Below are 14,865 nucleotides of genomic sequence, written 5' to 3'. Positions count from 1 at the left end.
GTAGTTCCAATGGAATATTGTCTACTCCGGGGGCCTTGTTTCGACTCAGGTCTTTCAGTGCTCTGTCAAACTCTTCACGCAGTATCATATCTCCCATTTCATCTTCATCTACATCCTCTTCCATTTCCATAATATTGTCCTCAAGTACATCGCCCTTGTATAGACCCTCTATATACTCCTTCCACCTTTCTGCTTTCCCTTCTTTGCTTAGAACTGGGTTTCCATCTGAGCTCTTGATATTCATACAAGTCGTTCTCTTATCTCCAAAGGTCTCTTTAATTTTCCTGTAGGTGGTATCTATCTTACCCCTAGTGAGATAGGCCTCTACATCCTTACATTTGTCCTCTAGCCATCCCTGCTTAGCCATTTTGCACTTCCTGTCGATCTCATTTTTGAGGCGTTTGTATTCCTTTTTGCCTGTTTCACTTACTGCATTTTTATATTTTCTCCTTTCATCAATTAAATTCAATATTTCTTCTGTTACCCAAGGATTTCTACTAGCCCTCGTCTTTTTACCTACTTGATCCTCTGCTGCCTTCACTACTTCATCCCTCAAAGCTACCCATTCTTCTTCTACTGTATTTATTTCCCCCATTCCTGTCAATTGCTCCCTTATTCTCTCCCTGAATCTCTGTACAACCTCTGGTTCTGTTAGTTTATCCAGGTCCCATCTCCTTAAATTCCCACCTTTTTGCAGTTTCTTCAGTTTTAATCTACAGGTCATAACCAATAGATTGTGGTCAGAGTCCACATCTGCCCCTGGAAATGTCTTACAATTTAAAACCTGGTTCCTAAATCTCTGTCTTACCATTATATAATCTATCTGATACCTTTTAGTATCTCCAGGGTTCTTCCATGTATACAACCTTCTTTCATGATTCTTAAACCAAGTGTTAGTTATGATTATGTTGTGCTCTGTGCAAAATTCTACCAGGCGGCTTCCTCTTTCATTTCTGTCCCCCAATCCATATTCACCTACTATGTTTCCTTCTCTCCCTTTTCCTACACTCGAATTCCAGTCACCCATGACTATTAAATTTTCGTCTCCCTTCACAATCTGAATAATTTCTTTTATTTCATCATACATTTCTTCAATTTCTTCGTCATCTGTAGAGCTAGTTGGCATATAAACTTGTACTACTGTAGTAGGCGTGGGCTTCGTATCTATCTTGGCCACAATAATGCGTTCACTATGCTGTTTGTAGTAGCTTACCCGCATTCCTATTTTCCTATTCATTATTAAACCTACTCCTGCATTACCCCTATTTGATTTTGTGTTTATAACCCTGTAGTCACCTGACCAGAAGTCTTGTTCCTCCTGCCACCGAACTTCACTAATTCCCACTATATCTAACTTCAACCTATCCATTTCCCTTTTTAAATTTTCTAACCTACCTGCCCGATTAAGGGATCTGACATTCCACGCTCCGATCCGTAGAACGCCAGTTTTCTTTCTCCTGATAACGACATCCTCTTGAGTAGTCCCCGCCCGGAGATCCGAATGGGGGACTATTTTACCTCCGGAATATTTTACCCAAGAGGACGCCATCATCATGTAATCATACAGTAAAGCTGCATGCCCTCGGGAAAAATTACGGCTGTAGTTTCCCCTTGCTTTCAGCCGTTCGCAGTACCAGCACAGCAAGGCCGTTTTGGTTATTGTTACAAGGCCAGATCAGTCAATCATCCAGACTGTTGCCCTTGCAACTACTGAAAAGGCTGCTTCCCCTCTTCAGGAACCACACGTTTGTCTGGCCTCTCAACAGATACCCCTCCGTTGTGGTTGCACCTACGGTACGGCTATCTGTATCGCCGAGGCTCGCAAGCCTCCCCACCAACGGCAAGGTCCATGGTTATTAGCTAACAGGCAATAAAGAGTGCAAATTTTGTGAAGAGTTCCTGTTCTCCCGGTTACAAATAAACCCATCCAGTATTCATTGTGAGTTTTTTTAAACAGGGGCAGGTTGTCAAACCCGCCGACTGGGAGCAGGAGAGGCACCACAGGACATTTTAATTTCCACTGTCCTGAATACATTTTGATGGCACCCATTAGAAAACGTTACATGCTTGAGTTCCACAGAGTGAAATACAGTGATGTGCGATAGAAGAATGCTGTGTGAAGAGGCGTGGCACTGCACTTTGACACATTTAAGACCAAACATTTCCTCAAACGCATATGTTTCACATATCAGACTCTTCAGAAAGCTGTGTGCTACAAAATGGACATACTTTTGAAAAGTCGATTTTTAAAATTTTTGGCGGCGTGCCTCAAACGCTCTAGGGAGTAGGGGTGCCACTATCTAGTATTGCCCCGGTTCGGAAATACTGTAGATCCGGGGCTGATCCACAGAGCAGTATTAAGTTGTAATGGGGAGGTGGTTACTCTCACATGACCCTTGTTTACATTTAGTGAGTTTGCTGTTTCCTTTTCGTTTATTGCTCTCACATCAAATGAAAACAAAACGGATTCTGTGGCTGGGAGCTATCAAGTCAATTAAAATACATTTACATAATTATGGAAGGCTAAAACTACGTTATTAGTTTCAGATTAATTTTATGTCCCCTTTCTGACAGTCAAGCATTAATCGCCTTGCAGAACAATGAAGTTATTTTTGTCAATTTGCTAAAGAAATTTGGCTTTAATTAATCTTTTCCGCTGAGCCAGCCAATTTATTTGAAACGGAGCATTTAATTCCACACTATTGGCCAGTTTCAACTGTTTGCTGCATTTCAAGTGCACATTGTCATCTTCTAGCACGTATGGCATTATGCCATAATTAAGAACCAAACATGAGATAATACAGTACTGGTACTCCAAGAACATTTACATTCGAATCTAGACATACGAATGAGCACTTTCAGCCGAATTATGCATTTCAGTATGGTGCACGAAATTCCCATGCTCTTGGAGTATCCTCTAGTGTTTTGTTTCTTTTATGGCATTATGTAAGATCTTTTAATGTTTTACACGTACGAACATACGGGCTTCCTGCGTAGCTGCGCAAGTGCGGTGACGCTTGTTATCTGACGCTCTCTGCCAACTGCTGAAACGAACCTGTTTCTAACAGGTCGCGGGACAATATTGCGAATGGTGGGCTGAAAACACTTACTTTCAAAGCAAATTTCCTTTTACGCAAGATGAGCTTTGTGTGAGGATGTACAATGAATTTCTTAAATCACAGAGCGTTTGACTCTCATTTAAAAATCAGCTCTTTGAGTACAATGATTTAGAATAATTTCGAGCCCAGATGATTTGACATTTATGTTGTTCTTAAAAATTTTACTGGCACTTTAGTGTGATGTATCGTAAAGTGTAACACGTGCAAAAAAGGGCAACATTATACGTGAAAGATTTTCTTTTCTTGTGGCAACACTACGTATATTAACTTTTCCTATTTGTGTGTTCGTGCTACTTAACAGTGATATTGCTATTGCCTGACTACAACACGTATCCTATGTTCTGAATATCCGCTGTTATCGACTGGCCAGATAACATGACGTGAGCTATGACTAGCTTAAAAAAGTGCATCGCAATCTCGATTTCAATGCTTCGGAAAGTAACATGTGGTGTTTGGTGGAATTCGAATTTATACTTTCGTAATACAAAAATACAGTGTACATGCTGCTGCCTGTCAGACATCTTCCCAAAACATGTTTTGTTACCTGAGTTTCTTTTGCTAAAGTGCTGGGAAATTCTACACTGGTGTATAAAACCATAATCATTCAAAATACTGATAACTTTTACAGTTCCGAGGAAAAGTGTGCTCTCAATTAACACGGAAATAGTGTATTTTCACCCGGGAGGAAGGGTACTTTTAACCAAGAATTCTGGGAAAAATCCGGGAATATTTTTTCCTCACCCATATATGCACCTTGGCATACTTGAGGACATCAGAAAAGTTGGCTTGCTCAAACGACTGACTGATTATTAAGGGCAAAGTGTGTTCTGTTATATCATATACAAATTTAATGATAATTAAATGGTCACCCTAGCCACAAACAGGCGTTGATGTACTTCATTGGGGACATGTTGAAAATGTGTGCCCCGACCGGGACTCGAACCCGGGATCTCCTGCTTACATGGCAGACGCTCTATCCATCTGAGCCACCGAGGACACAGATGAATAGCACGACTGCAGGGACTTGCCTTGCACGCTTCCCGTGAGATCCACATTCTCAACATGTCCACACCACTACATTCGTAGTGCGCCTAATAGATGTTTGCCTATCATACTCATTACTCGTGGCAGTTTAATCTACCAAGTCCCGTACGAGTTCGGGCATAGCATGTGCGTTCGCACAAGAAGGTCAATGGCCGGGAAGCCATATTTTAACTATATATGACGGTAGTATCTGTTCCTGAAAGCCGGCCGGAGTGGCCGAGCGGTTAAAGGCGCTACAGTCTGGAACCGCACGACCGCTACGGTCGCAGGTTCGAATCCTGCCTCGGGCATGGATGTGTGTGATGTCCTTAGGTTAGTTAGGTTTAAGTAGTTCTAAGTTCTAGGGGACTTATGACCACAGCAGTTGAGTCCCATGGTGCTCAGAGCCATTTGTTCCTGAAAGAACAGTTACCAAGGATGACCATGCAGCTTGCTACAAATGAAATGATAATTAAATGGTCACCCTAGCTGCAAACAGGCGTTGATGTACTTCATTGGGGACATGTTGAAAATGTGTGCCCCGACCGGGACTCAAACCCGGGATCTCCTGCTTACATGGCAGACACTCTATCCATCTGAGCCACCAAGGACACAGATGAATAGCGCGACTGCAGGGACTTATCCCTTGCACGCTTCCCGTGAGATCCACCTTCCTAACATGTCCACACCACTACATTCGTAGTGCGCCTAATAGATGTTTGCCCATCACACTCATTACTCGTGGCATTTTAATCTACCAAGTCCCGTACGAGTTTGGGCATAGCATGTGCGTTTGCACAAGAAGGTCAATGGCCGGGAAGCCATATTGTAACTATATATGACGGTAGTATCTGTTCCTGAAAGAACAGTTACCGTGGATGACCATGCAGCTTGCTACAAATGAAATGATGATTAAATGGTCACCCTAGCTGCAAACAGGCGTTAATGTACTTCATTGGGGACATGTTGAAAATGTGTGACCCGACTGGGACTCGAACCCGGGATCTCCTGCTTACATGGCAGACGCACATGCTATGCCCGAACTCGTACGGGACTTGGTAGATTAAACTGCCACGAGTAATGAGTATGATGGGCAAACATCTATTAGGCGCACTACGAATGTAGTGGTGTGGACATGTTGAGAATGTGGATCTCACGGGAAGCGTGCAAGGCAAGTCCCTGCAGTCGCGCTATTCATCTGTGTCCTCGGTGGCTCAGATGGATAGAGCGTCTGCCATGTAAGCAGGAGATCCCGGGTTCGAGTCCCGGTCGGGGCACACATTTTCAATATGTCCCCAATGAAGTACATCAACGCCTGTTTGCAGCTAGGGTGACCATTTAATTATCATTTCATTTGTAGCAAGCTGCATGGTCATCCACGGTAACTGTTCTTTCAGGAACAGATACTACTGTCATATATATATACAAATTTAATTACTTTGGTGGGTATTTGATCCCACTCTGTAGTTGTTTTTTAAGGACAAAATAGCATTTTTTAGATCTTTGGCTGAGATTTTACTAAATAACACAAGGGGGTCACTATTCTGGTCCAGGCTAAAGGAATTCACACTGTTTTGGTAAATAGTCATGTTTGCATCAGATTTTGTTACATTTAAGAGAACCATATTAAAAACATTGAGCTATTTGAGCAGGGTTTGAAATAGTGTCATTGTTTTGCTTGATTTTTAAAATTTCCCGGTGGTTAATTGTTGTACCTAACTCTGATTTAATAACTGGCCATGCTGCATTAGACTTATTCATATGTTCTAAAATGAACTTATCGTTTGACATTCTTTTGGCAGCTGTAACAGCACTTTTAAATACAACTTTATAATGTCTCACATAGTTAAGAAATTCAGGATTTTGATCGTGTTTCATTTCTTTATGTAGCTCTTGTTTTTGAGCACTAGATGCTTTTAAGCGTGGGATAATGCAGTTTAGTTTACATTTAACTTTTTGGTGCCATATCCTTGGTGGCAGTAAAATTACAGAAATTCTTATCGACAGTTATCATCCACATTTACATTTATGGCTTATTTCAATAGTGGTTAACCTCATGTACATTCTCACACTAGGCATTTGTAATTTATTTGAATAGTGAGACAGCTCCAGCTTCATCCTGCTGCCAACAGAGTGCACCTCAATGCTGATGCACTAGAGAAAGCAAGCAGGAATTTATTTCAGTAGTGGTACAGGTCCATGTGCTTTTGCGCATTGCAGCGTGTTGCGATTTCTTGTGAAGATGGTGGATTCATGAGAATTGTCAAGTGAGTGGTATTTGTTGAGAGGCCAGACAAACATGTGGTTCCTGAAGAGGGGCAGCAGCCTTTTCAGTAGTTGCAGGGGCAACAATCTGGATGATTGACTGATCTGGCCTTGTAACACTAACCAAAACGGCCTTGTTGTGCTGGTACTGTGAACAGCTGAAAGCAAGGGGAAACTACAGCTGTAATTTTTCCCGAGGGCATGCAGCTTTACTGTATGGTTAAATGATGATGGCGACCTCTTGGGTAAAATAGTCCCCCATTTGGATCTCTGGGCGGGGACTACTCAGGAGGACATTGTTATCAGGAGAAAGGAAACTGGCATTCTATGGACCAGAGCATGGAATGTCAGATCCCTTAATCGGGCAGACAGGTTAAAAAATTTAAAAAGGGAAATGGATACGTTAAAGTTAGATATAGTGGGAATTAGTGAAGTGTGGTGGCAGGAGGAAGAAGACTTTTGGTCAGGTGAATACAGGGTTATAGATACAAAATCAAATAGGGGTAACACAGGAGTACATTTAATAATGAATAAAAAAAAAAAAGGAATGCGGGTAAGCTACTACAAACAGTATAGTGAATGCATTATTGCATTATTGTGGCCAAGATAGATATGAAGCCCACGTCTACCACAGTAGAAGTAGTTTATATTGCTAACAAGCTCCACAGATGATGAAGAGATTGATGAAATGTATGACGAGATAAACGAAATTATTCAGATAGTGAAGGGAGACGAAAATTTAAGTGTAAAACATATCCAGGGGCAGATGTGGTCTCTGACCACAATCTATTGGTTATGAACTGTAGATTAAAACTGACTGGAATTCGATAGTAGGAAAACGAAGAGAAGGAAATGTTGTAGGTGAATATGGAATGGGGGTAAGGAATGAAAGAGGAAGCCACCTGGTAGAATTTTGCACAGAGCATAACTTAATCATAGCTAACACTTGGTTCAAGAATCATGAAAGAAAGTTGTATACATGGAAGAAGCCTGGAGACACTGGAAGGTTTCAGATAGATTATATAATGGTAAGACAGAGATTTAGGAACCAGGTTTTAAATTTTAAAACATATCCAGGGGCAGATGTGGTCTCTGACCACAATCTATTGGTTATGAACTGTAGATTAAAACTGAAGAAACTGCAAAAATGTGGGAATTTAAGAAGATGGGACCTGGATGAACTGACAGAACCAGAGTTTGTAGAGAATGTCAGGGAGAGCATTAGGGAACCATTGACAAGAATGGGTGAAAGAAATACAGTAGAAGAAGAATGGGTAGCTTTGAGAGATGAAATAGTGAAGGCAGCAGAGGATCAAGTAGGTAAAAAGACGAGGGCTAATAGAAATTCTTGGGTAACAGAAGAGATATTGAATTTAATTGATGAAAGGAGAAAATACAAAAATGCAGTAAATGAAGCAGGCAAAAAGGAATACAAACGTCTCAAAAATGAGATCGACAGGAAGTGCAAAATGGCTAAACAGGGATGGGATGGCTAGAGGAAAAATGTAAGGTTGTAGAGGCATATATCACTAGGGGTAAGATAGATACTGCTGACAGGAAAATCAAAGAGACCTTTGTAGAAAAGAGAACCACTTGCATGAATATCAAGAGCTCAGATGGAAACCCAGTTCTAAGCAAAGGAGGGAAAGCAGAAAGGTGGAAGCAGTATACAGAGGATCTACACAACGGCGATGTTCTTGAGGACAATATTATGGAAATGGAAGAGAATGTAGATGAAGATGAAATGGGAGATATGATACTGTGTGAAGAGTTTGACAGAGCACTGAAAGACTAAAGCTGAAAGAAGGCCCCGGGAGTAGACAAAATTCCATTAGAACTACTGACTGCCTTGGGAGAGCCAGCCCTGACAAAACCTCTACCATCTGGTGAGCAAGATGTATAAGACAGGAGAAATACCCTCATACTTCAAGAAGAATATAAAAATTACAATCCCAAAGAAAGCAGGTGTTGACAGATGTGAAAATTATCGAACTATCAGTTTAATAAGCCGCGGCTGCAAAATAGTAACACGAATTCTTTACAGATGAATGGAAAAACTCCTAGAATCCAACCTTGGGGAAGATAAGTTTGGATTCCGTGGAAATGTTGGAGCACATGAGGCAGTACTGACCCTACGACTTATCTTAGAAAATAGATTAAGGAAAGGCAAACCTACATTTCTAGCACTTGTAGAGTTAGAGAAAGCTTTTGATAATGTTGACTGGAATATTCTCTTTCAAATTCTGAAGGTGGCAGGCATAAAATACAGGGAGCGAAAGGCTATTTACAATTTGTACAGAAACCAGATGTCAGTTATAAGAGTCAAGGGGTATGAAAGGGAAGCAGTGGTTTGGAAGGGAGTGAGACAGGGTTGCAGCCTATTCCCGATGTTATACAATCTGTATATTCAGGAAGTAGTAAAGGAAACAAAAGAAAAATTTGCAGTAGGAATTAAAATCCATGGAGAAGAAAAAAAAAAAAAAAAACTTTGAGGTTCATCGATGACATTGTAATTCTATCAGAGACAGCAAAGGACTTGGAAGAGCAGTTGAACAGAATGGACAGTGTCTTGAAAGGAGGATATAAGATGAACATAAACAAAAGCAGAACAAGGATAATGGAATGTAGTCGAATTAAATTGGGTAATTCTGCAGGAATTAGATTAGGAAATGAGACACTTAAAGTAGTAAAGGAGTTTTGCTATTTGGGGAGCAAACTAACTGATGATAGTCGAGATAGAGATGTATAAAATGTAGACTGGCAATGGCCAGGAAAGTGTTTCTGAAGAAGATAAATTTGTTAACATCAATTATAGATTTAAGTGTCAGGAAGCCATTTCTGAAAGTATTTGTATGTGGTGTAGCCATATATGGAAGAAACATGGATGATAAGTAGTTTAGACTAAAAGAGAATAGAAGCTTTCGAAATGTGGTGCTACAGAAGAATGCTGAAGATTAGATGGGTAGATCACATAACTAACGAGGTGGTATTGAATAGAATTGGGGAGAGGAGAAATTTGTTTCACAACTTGACCAGAAGAAGGGATCGTTTGGTAGGACATATTCTGAGGCATCAAGGGATCATCAATTTAGTATTGGAGGGCAGCATGGAGGATAAAAATCGTAGACGTCGACCAAGAGACGAATACTCTAAACAGATTCAGAGGAATGTAGGTTGCTGTAGGTACTAGGAGATGAAGAAGCTTGCACAGGATAGAGTAGCATAGAGAGCTGCATTAAACCAGTCTCTGGACTGAAGACCACAACAACACATCAAGTGACTGTGATACAATTGATGGTTCTCAGAATAGCTGTATTTTATGAATATCGAATACATGTGAATGGAAACTGTGCAATAGTATGCAAGAAGTTTTTCTTGAATACTTTTGACATTTCTAATGGACGACTCTCTAGGCTTTTAATAAAAAGTAAGGAAGAAGGTACACCTCACCTTGATGGAAGGGGCAAACAGAACAGATTCTCTGTACTGGAAGGTCTGATGAATGATGTAAAGGAACACGTCAGAAGCTTTCCAGTTTCAGAGAGCCATTATGCAAGGAAGGATAATCCCCAGAAAAGGTTTTTAAATCCTGAGCTGTATGTGGACAAAATGTACGATTTGTACAAAGATAAATGCATATCCCAGAATAAAGAAATTGTGGGGGAGCACAACTATCAAAAAATCTTTAACAAGGACTTCAACCTGTCATTCGACCACCACATAAAGACACTTGGTCTTTTTGTGGCAAATTGAGCTTTGAAATGAATGCTGCTACCAATGCAGAAGAAAAAAGAAAGCTTCAAACTGAAAAGGAGCTTCACCTTAGGAGGGCTGAAGGTGCAAGAACAGCAATGGCTACAGACACAGCATGTAGTAAAGAGGCAGATTCCCAGATGTTCGTTTTCACCTTTGACTTGCAAAAAGCACTTGCATTTCGTAAACTGACAACATCGATATTGTACTACAAAAGAAACATGTACGTGTATAATTTTGGATGACACAATTTAACTGACGGCAAAAACCATATGTATTTTTGGGAAGAAACATATGGATGAGGGGGTTCAGAGGAAACTGGTACCTGTTTATTGAAACATATTGAAAAGTGTGTCACTTCTCAAAAACAGGTACTTGGGTACAGCGACATGTGTGGTGTGCAAAATGGGAACATAAACATTGCCCTAACACTATAAAAGTGACGCAATCTCCTCAATTTCAAGTCGACATTATTGATTTAAAGGTCACTCATACCTGTCAAATGACAGGGATTTTGCCCAGAAAGAAAAACAATTAAGTAAGAAAGAGTTTCTGTTTTCCCCAGATGATATTTTTGAAACAATTAGGAAAACTAGAAGAAAAAATTAACTTGTATGCACAGAAATGAAGCATTTTGACTTTTTAGCACTGAAACAGTTATAAAATGCAGTGGTAAGAAGGAAGCAAAATGACGAGTATGTTCAATTTAATTGGCTGAAATCAAAATGCATGCTTTTTAGAGGCAGAAGCCATACAAAATGCTCCACAAGGAAACACTGAATGATGACATCGACTTCCACGTCCTAAACTTTGCTCCCAAACATTGGAGAGAGAGAGACCACATGCATATGATACTATTGCAGTTTCACAACTTTACCCACACGTGAGAAAAGTGCTGAAAAAGAAAAAGCAGGATATGCCTGATTTGCTCCCTTATATTCCAGCTGTCAAACATAGTTACTTCCTTGCTCTACAAACAGAAGACAGAGGTCTGGAACATGAAGAAGAAGAAGACTGTAATCCTTAGTTTTACTGAAGTTAATTGACCTGAACCATATCTGACTGTATAGTTCAATTATACATGTGAATATAATAAGGAGGTGTACATTAAAACTGTAATATAAATTATCTGCAATAAAAGAGTTAACAGGTTTATATACAATGTTCAGTTTATTTTATTTCAATAGTGGTACAGCTCCATGACCCCCACTTTTCTGCCTATAATGCTGCTGAAATTAATGATCAAAACAAATAGAAAGAAAGGTTCATCTCTATCAGCAAGCCATATACTTGAATATTTCTGGTATCTCAACTGCAGATTTATCAGCACTCATTTAACTTTAGGACTCTGTATCTCAAAATTAACAAAAATGGACTTGTAACGGTATTGCAATAAGCCTCTCACATACTCCGCAAGACACCTGATGGTGTATGGTGGAGCGCACTTTCGGTAGCACTATCTGACACCACCAACCCAGTTCCACTCGCGAATAGTGCATGGGGAGAATGATTGTCGGGAAGCCACTGTATTAGCTCTAATTTCTTGAATTTTCTTCTCGTGGTCAATACACGAGATGTGTGTGTGTGTGTGTGTGTGTGTGTGTGTGTGTGTGTGTGTGTGTGTGTGTGTGTGTGTGTGTGTGTGTGTGTGTGTGTGTGGGGGGAGGGGGGGGGGGGGGGGGGGGGGAATAATATGTTGCCTGATGCCTCATGAAAAGTGTTGTCCCAAAATTTCTGTTGTAAATCTCTCCATGATACACAATGTGTCTCTTATAATGTCTGCCAGTGGAGTTTGTTTAGCATCTCTGTAACACTTTTTCCAGGTAAACAATGCCTTGATGATATGCGCCGCTCTTTGTTGGATCTTCTCTATCTCCTCTATCAGTCCTATCCCACAGGGATCCCAGATAGATGAACAGTACTCAGAATCTGGTGAACAAGTGTCTTTTAAGTCACTTCTTTCTTGGATTAGTTACATTTTGTTAACAATCTTCCAATGAATCTGAGTCTGGTGTTGCTTTTCCCAGTATCTGTTTTATATGGTCACTCCATTTAAGGTCGCTCTGGATAGTTACACTGAGATATTTTATTGCAGATTCTGTCTCCAGCTGTTTGTCATCAATAGTGTAACTGTACAGCAGTGGATTTCTTTTCCTATGTATGCACAATATGTTACATTTACTTATGTTCAGGACCAACTGCCAGAGAGTGCACCATTCATCAGATCTCTGCAGGTCATCTGCAAATTCTTACTATCTTCTGGCGTTGCTACTTTGGTACAGACAACTGCACATCATCTGCGAGTAGCCTTAAAGAGCATCTGACGCTTTCTACTAGATCATTTATATGTATTGTAAACAGCTATGGTCCCACCACACTTCCCTGTGGTACTCTGGATATTACCTTTACATCTGTTGATTTAGTTCCGTTAAGACTGACATGTTGAGTTATACCTTCAAGAAAGTCTAGAATCGTGGTCTCTGAGAGAATGAATAGATGATTTTTACGCATTTACTGATTTTACATACAACCAAAATTGCTTCCAAGTCAGTTGACAATGTCTCACTTTCAGAATCATTGAACACTTCTGTCACTGCTCTCCTTACGCTCATTTTCGCTTCATTCAGCTTTTATTTGTCAGCTAGGTTTTTACTTTTCTTGAATCTGAGATGAGATGAAGTGCTCTTTGTTTATGTAGCACTTCTATAACATGGCTATCAAACCATGGTGGATCTTTCCTATCCCTCAAAACCTTGCTTGGAACATATTTGTCTAGGGCATATTGAACGATACCTTTGAATTTTTTTAATTTGTTGTGCATTTGTTCGTCCTCATCACCGAATATTGGTGCTGATTGCTGAGGTATTCTGAAATTTGTATCCTGTCACCCTTCCTGAGCAAATACAATCTTCCTACCTTTCTTATCATTCCTTGTAGGACCTATCATCATAGATGCTGTCACAGTCTTATAATCACTGATACCTTCCTCTACGTTAACTAATCCAATAAGTTCAGGTCTGTTTGTTGTCTGGAGGTTTAAGACATCATCCTCACGAGTTGGTTGTCTGACTATCTGCTCAAGATAATTTTCAGACAAGACATTCAGAACAGTGCCACACAATTCCCTGTCTCTAGCACCAGTTTTGATGGCATAACACTCCCAATCTATTCCTGGCAAGTTGAAGTCACCCCCATATTACAACAGCATGATCAGGAAAATTACTGACAATATTCTGCAAGTTCTGTCTGAAGTGCTCTACGACTACAGGTCCTGACAGAGGTGGTCCATAAAAACATCCAATCACCATTTTTGACCATTCTTTGGTACTCAATTCCACCCAGATTAATTCATGTGCAGAATCTGTGATAACCTCGCTAGATTTTATCGAATTTTTTACTGCAGTAAATACGCCACCACCATTGGCAACTAACCTATCCTTACGATAAACATTCCAACCTGAACTTAGGATTTCATTGTCATTGACATCTGGTTTCAACCAGCTTTCTGCTCCTAATACTATCTGTGCATTATAAACTTCAGTAAGCGATTCTGGGACCTTTCCTGGGACGCTTCTGGAATCTTATTAATCTTTTATATTCCTGATCTGGGAGGACCAAGAGTTTCTGAGGCTGATTTATCAGGCAAATCATCATTGATCCCAATGGAGGGGTTCTCTAACCTAAAAAAGCCCCATGTGCACGCCACTCGTACTCTGCTACCCTAGTAGTGCTTCCTTCATGTAGTGCACACCTGACCTATTAAGGGGAACCCTACAATTCTGCACCCAATAGTGGAGGTCAAGAAATTCACATCCGATACTGTCACAGAGTCGTCTGAACCTCTGGTTCAGATCTTCCACTCTGCTCCAAACCGGAGGACCATGATCAACTCTGGGTGCGATGCTACAAATAGGCAGCTTAGCCTGCACCCCACATGCATTGCTACTTGCCTTCACCAAATCAGCCAATTACCAAAAGGAGCCGAGGCTGGCCTCAGATCCCAAGTGGCAGGCGTCATTCGTGCCGGTGTGTGCCCCTACATGCAGCCCGTTGCACCCAGTGTGCTTGATAGCCACCGACAGGACCTCCTCTACATCATGGATGAGACCTCCTGGGCAAACGTATCAAATGCACATTGGAATTCTTTCCCGCCTTGCCTGCTATCTCCTTGAGGGGCTCCACCAGAAGCCGCAGACGTCCGGGTCACCAGGGGATTCCAGTGGCACCAAAGATGTCACAGGTCTCTTCACTGGCGCCCCAATGTCACTGCAGTTTTGAGCATTGGCTAGAAGCTTGTTGATGGTAGCCAACATGGCTTCCAGCAGTTTACAGACAGCAGCCAACTCTCCTTGTATCCACTCACAACAAGTACAGTTCGGAGCCATATTGTACTGTGTATAAAATAGATATAAGTTCTCAAATGGCGCTATTGAGTTTGAAATATATACAAAATATACCAAAGGAGAATAAAGTAACACTCAAAGTTGCTGTCCAGATGTCTCACTATAGTCTGAGACAGCAAGCTATTAAACAGAAATAAATTTCTCTACTGAAGTTGATGTATTTACAGATATCTGTTAGAAATCCTGTTTGCCAAAAAGTTACTGCAGAAGATAAATATTCAAACTCGAGCACTGATCTAAACTGTGTGCTGTCTACTAGCACAAAATTAAAACTTAGTGGCATAATGGAGTTTCTGGCGATG

General features: G+C 40.7%; 1 protein-coding gene and 2 non-coding genes across 3 annotated transcripts in view; 2 read left to right on the top strand and 1 right to left on the bottom strand.

Moving 5' to 3' along the window:
- The window catches only part of LOC126455048 (uncharacterized), a 157,730-nt gene that overhangs the window by 55,691 nt on the left and 87,174 nt on the right, over positions 1 to 14,865 (top strand). The window lies entirely within an intron of this gene.
- On the bottom strand, positions 4,042 to 4,115 carry Trnat-ugu (transfer RNA threonine (anticodon UGU)). Its single transcript has one exon. It is a non-coding gene; the product is annotated as a tRNA-Thr (tRNA).
- Positions 5,346 to 5,419, top strand: Trnat-ugu (transfer RNA threonine (anticodon UGU)). The gene has a single exon. It is a non-coding gene; the product is annotated as a tRNA-Thr (tRNA).

The sequence above is a fragment of the Schistocerca serialis genome, chromosome 1 (assembly GCF_023864345.2).
Source record: "Schistocerca serialis cubense isolate TAMUIC-IGC-003099 chromosome 1, iqSchSeri2.2, whole genome shotgun sequence".
Taxonomy (NCBI): domain Eukaryota; kingdom Metazoa; phylum Arthropoda; class Insecta; order Orthoptera; family Acrididae; genus Schistocerca; species Schistocerca serialis.
Note: the sequence above shows the minus strand (reverse complement) of the source record. Positions and strands in the feature narration are given on the sequence as shown.